The sequence below is a fragment of the Anolis carolinensis genome, chromosome 6, assembly GCF_035594765.1.
Source record: "Anolis carolinensis isolate JA03-04 chromosome 6, rAnoCar3.1.pri, whole genome shotgun sequence".
Taxonomy (NCBI): Eukaryota; Metazoa; Chordata; class Lepidosauria; order Squamata; family Dactyloidae; genus Anolis; species Anolis carolinensis.
The window spans coordinates 14,562,808-14,583,208 of NC_085846.1; the positions used below are offsets into that span (position 1 = coordinate 14,562,808).

The following is a 20,401-nucleotide window of genomic DNA, read 5'->3' on the forward strand; positions in this document are numbered from 1 at the left end:
TATGCAACTAAAGGAGACTCGTTGAATTGTTATTGCTTGGATGGAAGATGTGGCTAGCACTCCATATGTGTCTTACTGAATTCTGGGATAAAAGAAAGGTGGGGGTTAAGTATTATCTATTTATAAGCTCCATTTATATCATGCCATTCCTCCAATGAGTTCAATAAACTTTCTTGTCACTTCACCTGTCAAGAGTCAGACGCCAATTAGTGAACAAAAATAGAGTTTATTCAGCAGATAAGCCAAAAAGTAATGTTAACACAGAAAAAACCTTGAAACACTTCACTATCAGTGCTTCAAGAGCAGTTCAAACAAAAAAAAAATTCAGCAACACAAGCAGGTAAAAACAAAGCTAAACAAACTTAGTGCAAACTGCACTTTCTGAGTCCAAGCCCTGCCAGCTGGCTCTGTAGTTTTCAAAGGAACAGTTCCCAAAAGAAAACACCAAATTGGTCAGGAAACAAACAAACAAACTAAGAATGCAGTAGACTGCTTCCACAATATGGATAAAGCCGAAGGCTCCAAAAGGATGGTGAAAAGACGTCGTCCGGGATTCCAAGGTCAGGTCAGGAGATAACAGCGGTGTCCAAAGAGCAAGCCAGGAGTCAAAAGCCGATAGTAGTCATCAATCACAGGGCAAAGGCAGTAGCAAGGTCAAATTCCGATCCAAGGTCTGAAGAGGGTGCAAAACAGGTCCACGATAAGACACAGCGAGAGCCAAGCTAGGTGATAACAGCAGATTCAAATCATAGTCCAAGTCCAGTCTTCATGGAAACACAGAGATCCCAATGGCGCCTCAGCAACACCTTGCCACACGCAAAGTGCAGTGGCCAAACATTCCCATTTTATTCCCCTTCCTCCTGGGTGACCAAACACTCACACCCAAACACCAGGTGTCCCAAATCTACTCAGAGTCTGAACTCCACACAGCTAGAGCTCGTGGATCTGGAGTACCTAGCAATTCGTCGGAGTCCCAATCATCCTGCCCACACTTAGCCCCATGAATACTTAAAGAACCATCCTCCCTTCTCCAAGCATCCCAATTGGGATCAGCTCCTGCAGAAACCCCAGGTTCAGAAGTATCCATAAGCCCCAAATCCCCAGACATCTCCGGTGGCTGTGCCCATTCAGTGCCCGCTTCCCCAGCCACCACCTGTTCCTCAGCATCCATCTCCCCATCTGAATCTTCCTCAGAAGATCCCCGATATAGCTCTCTAAGTCGCTTCCTGCGCAACTCCTCCAGTGAACCCTCATCACGAGGGTTTTTTCTTCCTCTTCGAATTCCATCCCCATCAACCATAATCCCCGAAGGCGCAGTCACAACATCACCTGTCTTCATATCAGCCAAGTGGACCAACCTAATCCTAGTCTAAAACTCAAACTAACATACTGTAGAGCAGTGGTTCTCAACCTGGGGTCCCCAACTCTCAGAAATCCCAGCCCATTTACCAGCTGTTAGGATTTCTGGGAGTTGAAGGCCAAAAACATCTGGGGACCCCAGGTTGAGAACCAATGCTCTAGAGCAAGAAAAAATAATTGTTGAAACAATATTATATTAGATTTGTCCACACCAAAAAAAAACTTTCGCTGTTGAAATTTGTAAGAAATCAGTCCTAAAAAACTGACTTAGAAGTATCTTTCTGAGCTGCATATAAACATGAAACAAATCTGTAATTTCTAATTGCTAAAGTTATTTTTTAAATGTCAACAAATGTGTATAGAAATTTTCCTTTGAGTACAAACAGGAGTCACAAGAAGGCAGCTGATCTCAATTGGGATCACCATGGGGTAAATAGTTAAAGCCTCACCAACTTTAAATTTAAATGTCTCTTGATTTCAATATATACATTTTTTTTAAAAAAAGCTACCACGAAAGCTTGGGAAAACCATTTCTGGGACTACATGTTCCAGAATTCTCATGCTGGTTGAACCCTACTACTGACATTTAGCTCAATGTAATATGGAATTATAACATCTTTCCCTTTGAGTCAACTAGACTCTAGACTTCAGGCAAAACCTCCAAATAACCCAGGTAAAATAACAGAACACTGACAACAAGAAAAATGGAGTGTGTGGCATAAAATGGCTACAGTCTGTTCTCTTCTCTGCAGATATTAGGAAAGATACTTTTGAACTACAAATTACAGAATCCCCAGATGCTGTCTGAGGAATTCTGGGAGCCATAATACAAAACACAATGTTCTCAAGTTCTTCTATGTTCTTAACTTAGTTAATGCCCAATAACAGGAACAGTTGGATGTCTGGCCAATTTAGAGGGGAAATGTACAAGCTGCACCAGCAGCTATACTCTGGTACAAATATCTCTTTCTCAGAAGAATAGTGATTAAGTAATCAAGATCTTCAGTTTATTCTCAGTCCATCTGATTCTTCAAATAGCACAAGTTGTGAAGGACAGTCGCTGGTTATTATTCTAAAAGAGTGGCCTAAATTACGACATGCTTTGGAACCATCTGCAGTTTTACCCAGTTTTCATGAATCACAAATTGTTTTCAAGCATTCATAAAAAGCATATTAACTCCCCCATGATCTTCTTTCAAACAAATTAGTAAAATGTGGGCTAGATAATACTACTGTTAGGTGGATTTGTAATTGGTTAAATGACCGAACCCAAAATGTGCTCACCAATGGTTCCTCTTCATCCTGGAAAGAAGTAACTAGTGGAGTGCTGCAGGGTCCAGTTCTGTCTAACATCTTTATTAATGACTTGGATGAAGGTTTAGAGGATATGCTTATCAAATTTGCACGTGACACCAAATTAAGAGGGATAGTTAGTACTTCAGAGGAAAGGATCAGAATTCAAAATGACCTTAACAGGTTAGAGAATTGGGCCAAAACTAACAAAATGCCTTTCAACAAGGACAACTGTAAGATACTCCACTCAGACAGAAAAAATGAAATGCAAAGATGCAGGATAAGTGATGCCTGGCTCGACAACAGTAGATGTGGAAAAGATTTTGGAGTTTTGGTGGACAATAAGTTAAATATGAGCCAACAATTTGATGCAGCAGCTTAAATAAGCTAATGGGATTTTGGGCTGTATCAAATCAGTATAGTGTCTAGACCAGGTATGGGCAAACTTTGGCCCTCCAGGTGTTTTGGACTTCAACTCTCAGAAATCCCAGGCAGCTTACCACCTGTTAGGAATTGTGGGAGTTGAAGTCCAAAACACCTGGAGGACTAAAGTTTTTTCATGCCTGGTCTAGATCAAGGGAAGTCATGGTGCCTCTCTATTCTGCTTTGGTCAGACCTCACATGTGTCCTATTCAAAAGGGATATTGACAAGCTGAAACATTTCCAGAGGAGGACAACTAAAATGATCAAATGTCTGGAGACCATGCGCTATGAGAAGAGACGTAAAGAGCTGGATGTGTTTAGCCTGCATTAGAGAAGAAGAGAAGGCTGAGAGGAGATATGATAGCCATGTATAAATACGTGAAAGGATGCTATAAGGAAGAGGGAGCAGGGTTTCTGCTGGCTTGGAGACTAGGACTCGGAGCAATGTGTTAATTACAGAAAAGGAGATTGCAGTTGAATGGAGATACACCATTGGGAGCCAAGAACTTCCTGACTGTACGAGCTGTTTAACAGTGGAACTCTCTGCCTCGGAGTGTGGTGGAAGTTGGATGGACATGTATCAGGGGTACTTTGATTGTGCCTTTCCTGCATGGCAGGGTGTTGGACTAGAGGGCTCATGTGGTCTCTTACGGCTTTCTGGTTCTATGATTCCTGGCCAGTAGATCACAATAGGGCAGTATTGTTACAAAACTTAAAGAACAGAATTTGACAATTGTAAATTTCTCCTACCAAAACCCCAACCAGAAGTGAGACTGATGGGACATGCTGTAGGACTTTTTCCTGTGGTGTGTTAACCAATATTTGAAATTTCCTTCTAGGGAGAACAACCTATTTTCTGTCAACTTTTGGTATGATCAGAAACATTTTAGACCAGTTCCCCTGGTCAGTTTATTTTAATAGGAAAGAACAGGAACAAAATCTGGAACTTGTCCATTAGTCCGAATCAGCCCTTGTATATGTTTTCTTGGAGGCTAGTTACATTGTGTCTAAAGAAGGGAACATGTCATTTCTGGATATTTCTTTCTTTCTCCCATTTTAAAAACTAGATTGTCCCAAAGGTTGAGATTTTATTTTAAAATAGAGAAGACAGCACACAAAAGTGCATGTACATTTATAAAGATAATTTATACATTCTGGAAAGTTTTCTAATTCTAGCATACCACCTAGTAATTGGAAAAATTACTGTGGATAAATGCATTTGCATTTTTTAAATTAAAAAAAATTAAGAGGTGATCTACTGTTGCCTTAAAGAACCTGATTTCTAGGAGCCAAATTTCTTGAAACACTGTCCCTGTTCCATTCCTATTTTGCCTTTTAGGAACTGAATTCAACTAGTAAAGTTGACAGGAGATAACCATTTGGGAAGTATCAGCCATCTCCCTGGGAATCGGAAAATTATATCTATGATCACATGGGCTTGTGGATCCATTTTGACTCCTCGTAAGAATGTAAACATTTGTCACTTTCATTTCTAATATCTTTCTCAGAATTCAACATGCATTTTGGTCAAATCCCAGTTTTCTGTCAGGTTACAATTTGTGCATTTTATTTATTTCACCCCTATCGGCTATAACATTTTTGTGCATTTTTTCAAATGTACATATCTTTAGTTGTGGGATTTCCAAATGTATAGCTCGTATTTCATTTCTCTTTCTCCATTGGAATGCACTGCAAGCCTCAGAAGTAAATGACTTTCTGTGGCTAGATGAGCTTCATCCCAGTGCCAATCTTATGAGCTGCAAATGATATTTTCATAGGGAAATATTAGTATAACTTTCCAGGCAATGTTGTTCCAGACTAAATAAATGCATCTTATAAGAGGCAGAAAATAGATTTAAACGTATTAATGACAGTTGTAAATTTAAGGAGATTTTTTTTTGTCCCCATTTTTCTTCTTTTACAAAAATGTATTCATGGGGACCGAGGGAAGATAGTGATTATCAGATTCCAACCATACATTTTGCTCTGTTCTGTATGTGGATATGGAGAGAATACGCTGGGGGATGAAAAGGCACTTTGAGGGATAGGGAATACTTTTAAACTGCAACCCTATGAAACCTTCCCTTTAACCTTGCATTATTATACCACAATAGGAGGAGCGGCTGAGCTTAAGCAGACAAAAGCCCTCTGAAAATGGCCAGTTTGAGTCTGTGCAAGAACATATGGCTTTTTTCCAGTTGTCCTCTAAGCAGGGAGGAACAGAGAATGAAAGAGAAAAAAAGGGAGCACAGAGACACCAAGGTATAGGGAAGTAAGTGGCAGAAAAAGCGGAAACAAGGGGAATATCCTATCATTGTTTGGTCTTATTGAGGCCCCTTCTACACAGGCCTTTAAATCCTCAAGAAATTGGGATAAAATGGGGAGGGGTGGCTAGAAGATGCTCAGTTAAAACATGCACTGGATTGTGGGATCAGATAAAAAACATGTGTTAAAAATCTCCTCTTTACGTTTGCAATTGGGTGAAAAATGTGTTGCTATAGAGGACTGTATATCTCTGCAGTAAAAAAAACCATGAGATTTGATTGTGATATGCTGGTGTTGACTGCTCTAATCCTCATTTTATAATCCCAAATCAGATGATGAGAGGTGTAAACAAATGGAGCCACGGACACACAGGTGGCTAAATGGCAGCACAAGAGGACAGCAATCCCCATGGGAACTCTCTCCAATCATTCCTTTGTTCTCATATTTATGAAATTAAACAGAGCTTTTAATACACAGTGGGCACCAGCTTGGCAGGCAAGTGACCCCATAGGGAAATGGATTTCAATAGGGCAAACATAAAGGTAGCAGGAGGGTGAGGAGAGATAATGATAAAAAAATCTGCTTGTGAGCACTTTCTTATATCCTCATCAACGCTTATGAGCTCCAGCACATCTTGGAGAGTCAATTAAAAAAATTAAAAGAAAACTTCTGATGGATGCCCCATGTCCATCTCGCAAAATCCACTATAACCAAGCCTTTCAGGATGCTGGGGGACTATTTACCAGGACTGTGAGCTCTGTGTTTGGACTTTCCCTAAGGTACTGCAATTTTTTTGCCGCACTTCTTTGTCCCAGGTTAAGAGGCTGTCTAATAGGTGTGCTGGCTGTGGAATTATTTAAGTTATCTAAAAAGAAGATTTCCCAAGTTCTGGTTCTGCATTCCTACCTTATCATTGTCCTAATAATGGCAACAGTTGAATATTTAACTCATGATCCAACCCCTAAAAGATTATCCCCGAGGGAATATGGGCTAGAGCTTGGGAAAGCGACTTCAAACAAACAAACAAACCCAATAGATTACCAACTAGTGCAGGCATGGGCAAACTTTGGCCCTTCAGGTGTTTTGGACTTCAACTCCCACAATTTCTAACAGCCTTATGCCCCTTCCTTAAGTGACTGAAGGGAAAAAGGAAAGGGCTTGAGGCTGTTAGGAATTGTGGGAGTTGAAGTCCAAAACACCTGGAGAGCCAAAGTTTGCCCATGCCTGAACTAGCCCATGCTGGCTACAAGAATCTGGAAAGTGTGGTTCAAAGAGTAACCTAATGAATCTATATCTTTGGGGAGAATACAACCCCTGGCAGAACAAGGATATTAACTAGGGACGTAATTCTTTCCTAATTTTATTCTCAAAGGACGTAGCAAATTGTATTTGCAAGTTTCTTCCTTTGACAAGAAAATATTTAAAAACTGCAGTTTTTGACAAATATTCACACCAGGAGTTTTCTGTGATGGAATGTGGTTTTCTGCTCAGAAAAATCACGTTTCTGGGGAAGAAGCATGACTTAATGTTCAGAATTTACTTTTCTGCTCAGAATGTTGTTTTTTCAAACCAAAAAATGGTGCTCTGTGCTAACCTCTGAGATCGAGGTTACAGCTGCATTTCATAAAAGACAAATTCAAAGCCAAATGATAATGACTTGAGCATGACATGGACAGTTTGGCCCCAGAACTGCACTGAAAGCAGGCACAATCAGCCAAAGTGATGCTTCATGGATTCAAGTAGGATTCACTTCAGAGTAAATATGAACAGAAGGAAAAGACCTACATATAAGAAAAATAACTCTTATTTGAGAAATTCTAGATCCTGGGTGACATACAGAGAACCCTGGACTTACATAGTAAATGGCCCCACCCAATCATAAAGTCAACAGCAGTAAGGTCAATTTCTTTTGTTTGCAGAATTTACATACACAAGAATTTTCTTACTCTGCACATAGATCAGATTGCCACATGCTCAGCATATTTTATGTAACATCCGCATTTTAATTAGCAGCAAGAATTTCACTTCAGGGTTGCAGTCAATTTAAATTTAAGGCGATCACATTAAATCAGCATAAATATGGTGCAAAAACAATCGGTCCGAAACCAGAGCACCCTTGACTTGTATTTAGATAATTAACAAATATCTGACAGCAATGTGTCAGGTGATGTAGCTTCTCTGTGAAATGGAAAGGAGAATACTTGCCATCTGCAGTTGGTGTTTGCTAGCTGCAATTTTTAGAGCTGAGTGTATTTTTCTAAGGAAAAAAATCTTTGCAGAATTTTCCCTAAATATTTTCTACTTTAATCACATAGTAGCAACAGCAACCCTGTGCTCCTACATATTTAAGTTAGTGGGTTGCTGTGAGTTTTCTGGGCTGTATGGCCATGTTCAAGAAGCATTTCTTCCTGACGTTTCACCCACATCTATGGCAGGCATCCTCAGAGGTCGTGAGGTCTGTTGGAAACTAGGCAAGTGGGGTTTATATATCTGTGGAAGGTCCATGGTGGGAGAAAGAAGTCTTGTCTGTTTGAGGCAAGTGTGAATGTTGCAATTGGCCACCTTGATTAGCACTCAAAAGTCTTGCAGCTTCAAAGCCTGGCTGCTTCCTGCCTGGGGAAATCCTTTGTTGGGAGGTGTTAGCTGGCCCTGATTGCTTCCTGTCTGGAATTCCTTTGTCTCTGCATGTTGTTCTTTATTCACTATCCTGATTTTAGAATTTTTTAGTACTTGTAGTCAGATTTTGGTCATTTTCACAGTTTCTTCCTTTCTGTTGAAATTGTTCACATGCTTGTGGATTTCAATGGCTTCTCTGTGTAGTAATAATACTTGTTATTAATCTGTTAGCTTTGGGCACCTTTTTACATCTAACAATTTTCTTAGTGTCCTGTTTCTTTGATGTGTAGGGAAAGCATGAAAGAAAAGAAAACATAAAAGGTAATTCTTTAAAAAACTACTGAAAACGACAGGGCTATTTAACTTAGTCTTTACTAGACATCCTGTGGCACTTCCCTGATTGAAAGAAAGAGATGAGATACTGTGAGTTGGTCTATGTGTCCTTTTTTTTCACCCTATTCATGTATTAGGGTCTCTAATTTGCTAGGTAAAATGAAGGACTTGGAAAAGTTACATTTTTTTAGTACAGATATCAAACTTCTCTAGCCAGCAGTGAAGGGCAGCTTGGTCCCATAGCATTCCCAGTGGCCATCTTTTACATCTTGAAAAAGCATCTATTCTAAATATGTGCTAAATATATGTAATAGTTTGATGTGAAGGAAGCCTCTTTTGATTAGTATCATTAGGAAGCATTCTTCGTTGAAGACTTTGTATCCCTACCTCAGGCATGGGCAAACGTCATGGTTTGCAAAGATACTATATGTGTGTTGTCGAAGGATTTCATGGCAGGGATCACAGGGTTGTTGTATGTTTTCCGGGCTGTATGGCCATGTTCTAGAAGTATTCTCTCCTATGGCAGGCATCCTCAGAGGTTGTGAGGTATGGAGAAACTGTTTCTCCATACCTCACACCTCTGAGGATGCCTGCCATAGATGTGGGCGAAACGTCAGGAAAGAATACTTCTAGAACATAGCCATACTGCCCGGAAAACATACAACAACCCATACTCTATATGTGTTAACTGGAAAATAAAATGCATGAAGCCTATTGGCTGAGTTTGCAAGGACCTGGGAATTCTTTTGTAACTGTTGCTATCCTGCTGCTGGAGAACCAGTTTGAACAGGTTTCTGTAAGTGTGTGTGAGAGTCTACTGGGTACTGGCTGAAAGGAAGATGGCTCTGTATTCAGAGAGGCCTGACTATTTCTGAGGCCTTGTTGTGCTGATCTTCACTGAAACAGACTAAGAAAGGATTGCCCATAACTGATGATTTCTGCAAGCAATCAGAGGGACTATTGTAAATACCATTGTTCTGTTTATCTTTTGGATTTAGTAAGCGTTCCTGTGTTATTTGTTCTGCAAAGCTGAGTGGTGCATCATTCTGCAGGGTGTCTCTGGGCTCATGGGCACACGTAAGAGCTTCCATCTATCATCTACAATCCTCAACAAACGTCAGCCCTCTCTCCAGGTGTCTTGGACTTTAACTCCCACCATTCCTAACAGCCTCAGGCCCCTTCCTTTTCCCCCTCAGCCGCTTAAGCGGCTGAGGGGGAAAAGGAAAGGGCCTGAGGCTGTCAGGAATGGTGGGAGTTGAAGTCCAAAACACCCAGAGAGAAGGCCGAAGTTTGCCCACGCCTGCTCTAACTGTTCAAATATAGCATGACATTCCATCGCTCTCTATTAAATAATAAGATATGTGATGCAGGGATTTCTATGCTCTTTTTATTAGTAAGTAAGTTTTGGTGTTACATTTCAATTACAACACATATGATAAGCGAGGATTAGAGGGAGACTACATTATGAAAGATTTCTGTAAGAAGGAGAATGACTTCAAGCGGATTACTGTTCGTAAGCTAAGCGTCTGGTTTGGTTCCTTCGCAAGCCTTGCCTTTGACTTCACAATCTCCGCGATTATTACATGCATTTTGCTCCCAATTTAATGCATTTCCCAGTCCAGGATATGATTAAATCAAAGAAAGAGTCAGTCTTTAATCTTTCAAGAGCCACAATCCAGGCAAAGTCAAGCATTTTGCTTCAGTTTCATACATTTCCATTGTGTGGTCTTAACTGTCACAGAAGTGGATATCTCAATCTCTCCCACCAAAATAAACTCTTCAACGTGCTAAATATTGTCTGAATTGTCCCCGTCATGCGTTGCTTGTCAGATTCTATCCACGGTTTGCCTTTCGATATGTTTCAAGACATCGTCTAATTTGGTTTTTAGGACAATTGTGTTTCCCCTCAGAGTCCCAAATTCCCCAAGAATTAATGATGTCATAAAGAAGACACAGATATGCTGGACAAAGGCAATTCTTATAAATCCATTCTGGGTTTTTTTTTAAAAGACTACAAACAGCAGGGAATCCATTTTTATTCATTTGAAAAAGCATGAGCTAAATATGTCAGTATTTTAAATCTGTGACAAATTATGTTGCTGAGCCTCTTGAAATTATGTGAGGCCTTTTTTATAGTTATAAAATCAAAAGAGAGAGCTTTTGAAAGAAAGAAAAACAACATGTAGGAAAATATAAATTAGTCACACTCAGCACCCGACCTACTGGATTGAGTTAATCAATTCTATTTATTTCAGCAATCTGCTTTGAGTATTATTAAATCTGGACACAATTCATGGCCTTCATCCTGAATCCTAGTGCTGTATATTGATGGTAAATGGTAAATGGCAAAAATAATTACCCTACAATAAAAATTCATTTTAATTTAGGATAATTATGTAAAAAACTGAGGTAAAAATTGCTGCACACTGGAGTCTAAAGTATACAAACTGGGAAAGAAATCTCATTAAGATTCATGGGATAATAATTTTCTAGTAGGTAAGTAATAATATAAATATGAGCCATCATGGAGGAAGAAATCAAACTGCTGTTTGATTGAGATATCTGAAATGCTTGAATTCCTTATAGTTTTCATAAAAACAAGTAAAACGTGAATATAAGTGCTTGAAATAATTACTCTGTGTGTCAGAATCACTCTTTGGTGTTTGATGTTAAAGGAGAAACCTAAATAAATACTGAAGAATGTTTTACGATAGTCACATTGGGGTTTTAAGTAGGATAACATACAAATAAACACAAGCGGGCTTATTGACTGATGGTATGAGTTTTCAGTATGATGGCACTATGCAACGTTCGTTTTCTACACAATTTGAATGAAAATAAATTTTGACAGCGTGTAAATAGGATTGACAGTTTTCTGGAGCTGTTATTTTCCCCAAAATACTCAGAAACTGACTCTCTGAATTGAAAATGAGTATATCCTATCTCTAGTGTGCATGCAGCTAACACATGCACCATGAATGCTAAGGCCATTTCACACACATAACGCGATTGCTCAGGTAAATTGTGCTGAGGTAAACTTTGCTGAGGTAAATGTTGCTGAAGTAAATTTTGTATCAGTGTAAAAAATATGGTCCATTATAGATTTTCCCCCAATGTAGCATCACTTAACCCAGACATGGGCAAGCTTCGGCCCTGCAGGAGTTTTGGAGTTCAACTCCCACTATTCCTAACAGCACAATTTACCCCAACAAAGTTTACCTCAGCACAATTTACCTTAGCAATCGCGTTGTGTGTGTGAAATTGCTGAGGTAAATTGTGTTGAGGTAAACTTGGCTGAGGTAAACTTGGCTGAGGTAAATGTTGCTGAGGTGAAGTTTACTGAGGTAAATGTTGCTGATGGAAACCCTGGTGAGGTAAATGTTGCTGAAGTAAATTTTGTATCAGTGTAAAAAAATATGGTCCATTATAGATTTCCCCCCAATGTAACATCGTTTAACCCAGCCATGAGCAAACTTCGGGCCTCCAGGTGTTTTGGACCTCAAGTCTCACCGGCTGTTAGGAATTGTGGGAGTTGAAGTCCAAAACTCCTACAGGGCCGAAGTTTGCCCATGGCTTATTTAACCAAAAGAACACATATTAGCTTTTAAGGCTTATGTGACTCTAGCCGAACTTTGTGGAACTTATATCTAAGTCAACATGCACACTATCGTGCTTATTTCGCAATTCTATTCATATGTATTTCCTTTGAACGCAGTGGGATGTGCTTTTGAGTAGGCAATTTTAGGCCTAGGCTGTCTCCCATCCTTTTTTATGTGTGAGGTAGCCTTACACGAATAACAAAACTGCATTGGAAGTGTAGCCTTTAAAAAAGGAACTGTGTTAATTACACTGCAAATAAGGGGGGGGGGGGGGGAAATGTGCTAGCCGGGCAGATTGCCGCAAAGGTTTTTCAAACGGTTCGGTTCAAAGGAATCCTTTGTACCCTAATTTCTCTGATGCCGAACCCTGGTGGATTGCGAAGGATTCTGGGATAGCTTCTATCTCCATCATGCGTTAATATGAGGAGATCTGGCTTTTGAGCTGTACGAAGCCTTTTGAGCCTCCCTTTTCACCCTGTGTGAATTGAGGATATATATCGTAGTAGTCGCAAACCCACACACCACTTTTTTAAAAAAGCTAGACATTACAGAGGAAGACTGGCTGTCGAGGGAAATAATGGCTATCTTTCAGCTAAATTTGTTTGTCAATAACATTCTCTGCACAGAGGACCTTCCCTTGATTAGTATCCAAGGGACTCGGTCATTCTTTGGAATGAACAGTGCTTTAAAACCATCGGCATACATGAGGGATAGGCCATTAGAAGTGTGAGAGATGGGTTGAAATGCTTCATTTGCTGTAGATCAGGCATGGGTAAACTTGGCCTCTCTCGGTGTTTTGGAATTCAACTCCCACCATTCCTAACAGCCTCAGGCCCTTTCCTTTTCCCCCTCAGCTGCTTAAGCGAGTTAAGTCTTCCTATTCATCCCCACTGTCCTTGAATTGTAGACCCAGTTTCTTTACACTTGTTTTCATGCGTTCTTTCTTGTTATGAAGGACATAACAATTCCAGCTGTGATGTAGAGAATGATAGCATTTAGGCTGCAATTCTATAGACATATACTTGTGACCAATTGCCACTGAACTCAATGGCTTATTTTTTGCATGAATATATTCAGGACTACGCTGTTAATCTACCTGTCTTCTTTACCTGCAATTGTGCATCATATAAGTAGCTACTTACAGAAGACAAGGAAGAAAACATTCTTCCCAAGCTCTTTAACACATAACACGAAGAAGCTATTTTTTTCATAATAATAGCTTGTCTACAAGAAATCGTTAGGATGAGGTGGAGGACATTTCCTTTCATTGTAAAGAGATGGATTCTCAGAGGGCTTTTTTGTTGGGTGGGAATCGCATTCTTATCCAACTGCACTTTAGTAGACACTCAACTTCTATGACAACAATTCAGACAGAACAGGGTGGATTTCCAAAAAGGCAAGACCCTTCTTCCAAACTGACAAAATTGTGAGTTCGTGAAGTCTTTCCAGCTATATTCCCACAGGCATATGATCCCTGTGTGTTTACCAATTTACAAGATTCGATTTCTCCCTTCAGAAACCACAATTGTTTCAGCGAAATAAACCATTCCCCAATTACAGAAAAATATACGTAAACAATATATAGAAACAACTGGACATTTAAGCTGCAGCTCTTGCATCAGACAAAAGGATTACACTTTTGTGTCTGCTGAAGTCATAGAGTCCATTACACTAAAACTGGCCAGCTAGCATCATTGTAATCGTACAATTTCTGCATTTATTGCTCATGTTTGCATTAATACCCAGACCAGCTCATGTTCATTTTGTGAGCTGTGCTAATCTCACAAAATGTTATAAGGAAGGTCACAATAATTTCAAAACACCACTTGGGACAGTTCAAGATTTTCCAGGCAAACAGAGGGACAGAAGATGGAAAATGTATGGGTTTTGAGACTCAAACAACAGGAGAACTTTCCCCACAGCTTTGTCTGTTTTAGAAAACCTTGAAAAGCAGTTCCAATTCCACACAAAATTGCCACCAAGCTCCGAAACATAAATAACAAATGAGCCATTTGCTACAAAACCACTCACATTCCCCCTGTATCTCTTACACATTTTATTACGAAATGTCTCTTGTAAATATGGATCTATTTCGTAATATAAGCACCAGGACATTAGCTGTCTTGATCGCTAATCTCTATCAAATGTTCCTTGCCTGTCTCAGCTGAGATATTACAGCTTCATTTCAATAATGCTGCAGTATAAACATTGCAGGCTTTTGGTGTCACACATCTTGCTCTCAAATAACTGTGTCCGCATTCTGTTCTTTGCTAGTCAAAGTATTATCTATCTCCCGTTATGCTACAAAACATCGCTAAGGCCGGAATAATGCAGATAACGTATCCACACAAATGCTGCAGATTTTGCAGTCTCAAATAGTTCTCTGATCGTGTTTTTCAGTTTTGGCTGCTTATGCAGGCTGCGCTAGAATTTATCATGCATCAGGGAAAAGAACGCAGAAGAACGATGCAATAGAATAACACAACGACACAATAGAGCAATGATAGCAAACCAACCAACCTTTTTCCGCCCCCCCTGACTGCTGCTTCTGGAGACCGCGTCCACCACTCCCTCCACCGAGGTTTCTGGAATCCGATATGAGCTGAGCTGGAGTTTCTTAAAAATGAAACCCTCTTTGCTGGGAGTTTATGAGGAAGTTTGGCGAGTTTTACAAGCCCTTGGGTAAATGGCAGACGGTCACCCCGTTGAGTTAGATTGGATCCGCGGATGGGGAAGGGGTAATAGAGCTACCAATGCTCTGTTGAAGCATTAATGAGCTATGGGAGTTTGGATAGTCAGGTTTCTCACCCAGTCCTGGACCCCTGAGCCACGGGTGGCAAAAGAGCTTTCCAGAACTCTGGGGCTTTGATCTGAGGTTGCTGCATTCCCAAATGGCACCGGCCTGAACTGACAGTGATGAAGAGTGTGTCAAGGAGAGGGGGCAAACACTCTGACAAGACAGATGCCCAAACACATCCGGACAGGTGGGCAAGTGGAGCAAGTGGGAGAAAGACAGAGACGGGGGCGAGTGTCTACACAAGAGGAACCATGCACATGCCACAAAACCAAACACCAATTGGACACGCCACAGTTGCAGAAATATCCAAGGAAAAGCAGGATCCATGAAATGCATACAGAAGAAGCAGCTCTTTGTGTATTTGTGTTTTGGGTTCGTGAAGGATTTTTAAAGACCTTTATGGAAGACACGAGAATCGTGAATATTATAGATGGAGAGTTGTACATTCACTAGCCTATTTTTGTTGACTCAGTGACAAGCACAACAGTGTTTGTGTTCAAAGGGAGATGCGCTGGAGACTGGGCAGATGAGCTGAATTGGAATGGGACATTTAAAGGGAGGCTAATTTTTCTGGTGTGTCTACTTGCAAAAGCATCTCCATAGCTCTTCTCTGGTCTTGGGATGCCATTATGTAAAGACGCATTAATGTAAAATAAAATTACTTTTGTCCACAGTATAGGTGCAGTTGAAAGAACCATTCTAATTTATATAATTGGCACCTGGAATGATGATGGGAGTGAATCTCAGGCAGGTTTGCCTTGTAGATAGTTAATGGAACATTAACAGAGATTTAGGAGTCAGAGAGAAACATTACCAGGAATCTTTAAGACATCCATCTTTCTCTGTGTAATCCTGGGAACCCAGGGATTGATGTGAAATGTAAATGTATTACACTGATAGATTTAGTACACTAAGAAGAAAACTAATATTTTCAGGAATTATTTTACTTCAAATATTAACGTATTTTAGCCAGACCAGTACAATCTGCTGAGGCGAGGCAAGATTGGCCCAACCACTAGACCAAACAGAGTTGCTACCAGAGGGAACATATTTTGAATGTACTGAAAGAACAGCAATTTGTTATTTGCTTTTTTATTTGACTTATACTTCCAGGGAAGGGCATGTTTATGGAGTTTTTTTTTTATCCCATGTAGCAAAATAAGTCAGTTGAGCATAGCGAATTGGCACACTGACTTATAAGAGAAGATGCCTTTTATTGGTCTTCCTCAGGCAGCAAAATGGTTTGAGCATGTCCTATATGAAGGACTTGGAAATGTGTTGCTTTTATCGCTTTCCTGGGACAGCTGATACAATAGGCCAGGTCACCAGGTACTGACAAGAGTAACCTTGTCTATACTCATCTTTTCAGATCTGTCTTTCCGTTATAAGAAAATCTAAGCAAAATATGGTTTTGTTTAAGAACAACACACAAGGTTGTTTGTTACTAGAACCAAGCTTTTTTATCCTGACCTAGGAGCAGATTTATACTGTAAAACTCATTCATACAACCATAAATCCATAACTGAGTTAAGTGTTTAGAAAAATAAACTAGTTTTTAAAAGCCTGAAATATCCTTTATTTTTCAAAGCAGAAAAACACCAGTGGTAGGGAGAGTTTGCATGGCAACAAGAACCAGAGTATAAAAAACTCTCCACACACCATTCAGAGTATATATGCAGAAGACACAAAACATGCACAGATAATACGCTGAATTCTACCAAAAGGAGATGGCTGAACACACACACTTCAGATCATAACCTGAACTGGAGATAAGAACCAGACTAGAAGGTCAACACTTAATTAATTACATTACTTTGAATCAGAAGTTGGAAAAATTACTTTTTTTACCACTCCAGGAAATCAATAGCTAATGGATTCTAGGAGCTCTAAAGGACTACTTTTCATAGCTGTCTATTTCCTAACAATTTCAACCTTTTATTTAAAGTGCAATCTACTCCCTTCCTCTATTACAAAAAATGCTGAAAAGGAAATATACAACTTAGAAACTTTACTCTAAAGCAACGAAGAAGGAAAAAACCTGTCATGTCATAGTCTTTAAAACATAAACCTTCCAATTCTGAACCTTATGTGTACAAATATGAACATGTGCACTACACTGCAATCTCTATTTTTTAGAATTCTGTAATCTGACTCACACTTCAAAAAATCAATTGATGAAAGCAAAGCATACACAAAGATGCATACACCAGGAATCTACAGAAAGAGCTACATTCTATTCCATTGCAGAAAAAAACATTTCTAAAAACTGCTCATGCTAGGGAAAGTCATACAAAAATAAGCATATTAAGGGAAATGTGCAAAAATGCATAAAGTTTTCTTACAGACTCAATTTTATAAATAGGTTTTCCATGGCCACTGTTATTTTTGCATCCACCTCCTATCGTCGTTATTTCATAATCCCATCACTTCTGTTTTCCCTTGCAGTTGGAGACAAGTAAAGTTGATAAGGCTTACTGCATTATTCATATTTGCGCTCACAATGCTTAACTGAAACCAGTGCCAGTATACAATTATTTTTTTATCCCATTGAAAAAAATTATTGTTATTAATTTAAACTATATATTACTATCACTATTAGGTTATATACAACTTTCTCCACAGTATTACTTTCACTTTGTTTTATGACAATTTAGATGTGTTGTTATATATTTATTGCTACATGCCTCAGTGCTACATTTAGTAGAATATGAATTGCGTTAACAAACAAATTGATAAGAAAAATTGGAAATAAACACTAATGAGCTGACTTTGCTTGTTAGTACATTTTGGCTAGGATTTGTTACTGTAACAGAAAGTTTCCTACCAAAACAGAAACTTTCTTTCACCAATAGTAAGTGTTGTTTAAAATGGCTGTTAAACAAGTTTACTAAACTTATAAAACTTTTCCATCTGAAAACAAAAACTATATAAATGGCTGGAGTTTATTTTTTTTGAAAATATTCAAGTTTAACTGGGTTTTATACAGTGAATATATTACAATGAAATGTCAGCAAAAGTTGTTCAATCAATTGATACCACAATATATTTCATATAGAGGAAAGTTAATATGGAACTAAAATGAAAAGCAGGGGTTAAGAAATGCTGAATAGCAATGGAAACTTAAGGTTGTAAACCAATGCAGACTTATAGGTCCCATTAATATTTTCACGTTGTGGATTCTTTAGATATGACACTACTAGTAAGACCATAATATAGACATAAATCCCATTATTAGTTCTAATTACAATATATTAAATAAATGGTAACTTGGTAAATCAATGCTTGTGTTAGTCCCATTAATACAGTGGACCTACACCCATTGAACGAATTTGTGAGCAGACATGTATAGGCAGTCCCTGAATTACAAACATCCAACTTACAAATGACGCATAGTTAATAATGGGGGTGAGACAAAAGGAAGTGAGAGAAATCTACCCCTCGGAAGAGAAATTCACTCCTGAAAGAGTGATCATAGGGAAAAGGTGTCTCCACTGAAGCTTTATCGCCAATCCTTGTTTCCACAAGCCATTTTTTTCAAAATCCAATTAACACAGGAACAGAAAGTTCTGTGAAATTATCTGAACAGAGGCACAGACATCAAAACAAACCCCAAGGGGTCTTAACCTTTCCCTATGATATCCAAAGCTGGTGTGTGTGTGTGTGTGTGTGTGTGTGTGTGTGTGTGTGTGTGTGTGTGTGTGTGAGAGAGAGAGAGAGAGAGAGAGAGAGAGAGAGAGAGAATGTGAGTGTGTATGGGTAGAGTTACACTTTAAAAATGTCCCTGTTCCAATTTATAAACAAGTTCAACTTAAGAACAAACCTACAGAACTGACCTTGTTCATAACTTAGGGGCTGCCTGTATATGTATACATATTGTATATGATTCCACTGCAAAAGTACCATCTTAGTTTAACCTAACTTTTTTTTCCTGAATCAACACATATAGCTTAATGGGGCTTCAATGTACAATATATGATTTTGTTTGAAAAATTGGTAGCATAATTTTAAATATAAGCCCTTCCAAGGTAGTATACAAGAGATAACATAATAAAACTAGATAAACAACAACAATAAAACATTAAGCCATTAATATTAATATAAAACATTAACATTAATATTAGACTAAAACCCAAGGGTAGAAACAACCCAATTGTTTTTACAAATCTCTATGCTATGTATAAACAAGACACAAATGTTAAAATGGCAGAGTGCTAATAATTCATATTTTCATTTAATGGATTCAGTAGATATGGTATGAACATGATCATAGCATGGACCTAAATCTAAGTTTTACAAATTAGAAATAGGGTATATCCATTGAATCAATGGAATTTATATAAAAGTTGATTTACCAAGTTGCCAATAGTTCAACAGAGAAAACCAACTTTTATGTAAATCCTACTGATTTAGTAGATTTACTCCTATTAGATTAACCATGGGATTCAACACCAAATATTTTGAAGCTTATGGCATTTCACATCACAACCAAAGATCAATGTCAAAACTGCACCACAAATCCAAATATTGAATCTGGATGTGTGAGTTGTGGTTGCTTAGTTTCCAACCAACCTTTGTTGCCTTCCCCTAAAGGCAGACATAGAGAATAAATTTTATTTTCCTTCTGTGAGAAATTGTCACTCACTGCTTGGGTTCTGCTATGCGTGCTGGTGTTACAAGAATAAGAGCAGGCCAAGCTGGGTTTGCTCTTCATCAGTTGGCAATACTTATTTATTTATTGAAGGTTTTTTTTTTTTTGCAGTTCCAGCCTGAAATGCTCCCAAATTGCACCCCCCCCCTTTCTTCCAGTCCCACTACATGGGTTCCCTTTCCCCCCAGCTGTCCAAAAAGTCTTGAAAGCGAAGTGACTGGTTTGAGTTAATCTCCCCTGTTGTTTTTATGAGGCTCTCCCGCCTCTCCTCCCCCCGGGGGCCCGTTAAGGATCAAAGGTTAATTAATGCAGAGCAGACCGTGACCATAGTTATTCTGACCCCACAGGGCCAGGTGGTCCCAGAGCCCCGATATACAAGATGCGATGAAAGGGTGACACAGCCCTGGAATCTGCAAGATTATGAGGCATGGCGGGTGGGAAGGCAAAGTGGAGAGGGAGCAAGAGAGAGGGGAAACCCTTTGGGGAATTGACCCCTCTGGGTCAGATGCGGCGGGCGGGGGGATGTGGGGGTGAGGGAGATGTGAAAGCCAGGTTCACATCTGAAATAACCCATAGAACGTGGGAATAACAAGTTACATGGTTGTTGTGTGTTTTCCGGGCTGTATGGCCATCTTCTAGAAGTATTCTTTCCTGACGTTTCGCCCACATCTATGGCAGGCATCCTCAGAGGTTTTGAGGTAAATGAGGATGCTTGCCATAGTTGTGAGTGAAATGTCAGGAGCCCGGAAAACACACAACCACCATGCGATTCCGGCCATGAAAGCCTTCGACAACACACAACAACACAGTTATCTAGCTGGATTATTTTTGTAATGGGGCAGCATCTACACTGACCATTTAATGTAGTTTGAAGCTAGCTTTAAATTGCTGCAACCAGACAACAAACTCCCACGAAAGCACATGGAATAATTCCTTAATGTGCATCAGTGTTCTGTGGTTTTGTAATCACCATCCAGGTTTCAAACTGGTTCCAGGATTTCCGTTTTCTTTAATACCGGTTTGAAGCGACATTAAATGGACAGTGCAAATGACTCTGTATAAGAAAAG

At 39.3% G+C, this 20,401-nt stretch overlaps 1 protein-coding gene across 1 annotated transcript in view; it reads right to left on the bottom strand.

The window, feature by feature from the left end:
* ntn5 (netrin 5) overlaps positions 1-14,873 on the bottom strand; it is a 42,110-nt gene extending 27,237 nt beyond the window's left edge. The window contains exon 1 of the mRNA XM_008117205.2: positions 14,409-14,873. The gene's annotated coding sequence lies outside the window, so the exon portion shown is untranslated. The remainder of the gene's footprint in view (positions 1-14,408) is intronic.
* Positions 14,874-20,401: the final 5,528 nt, after the last annotated feature.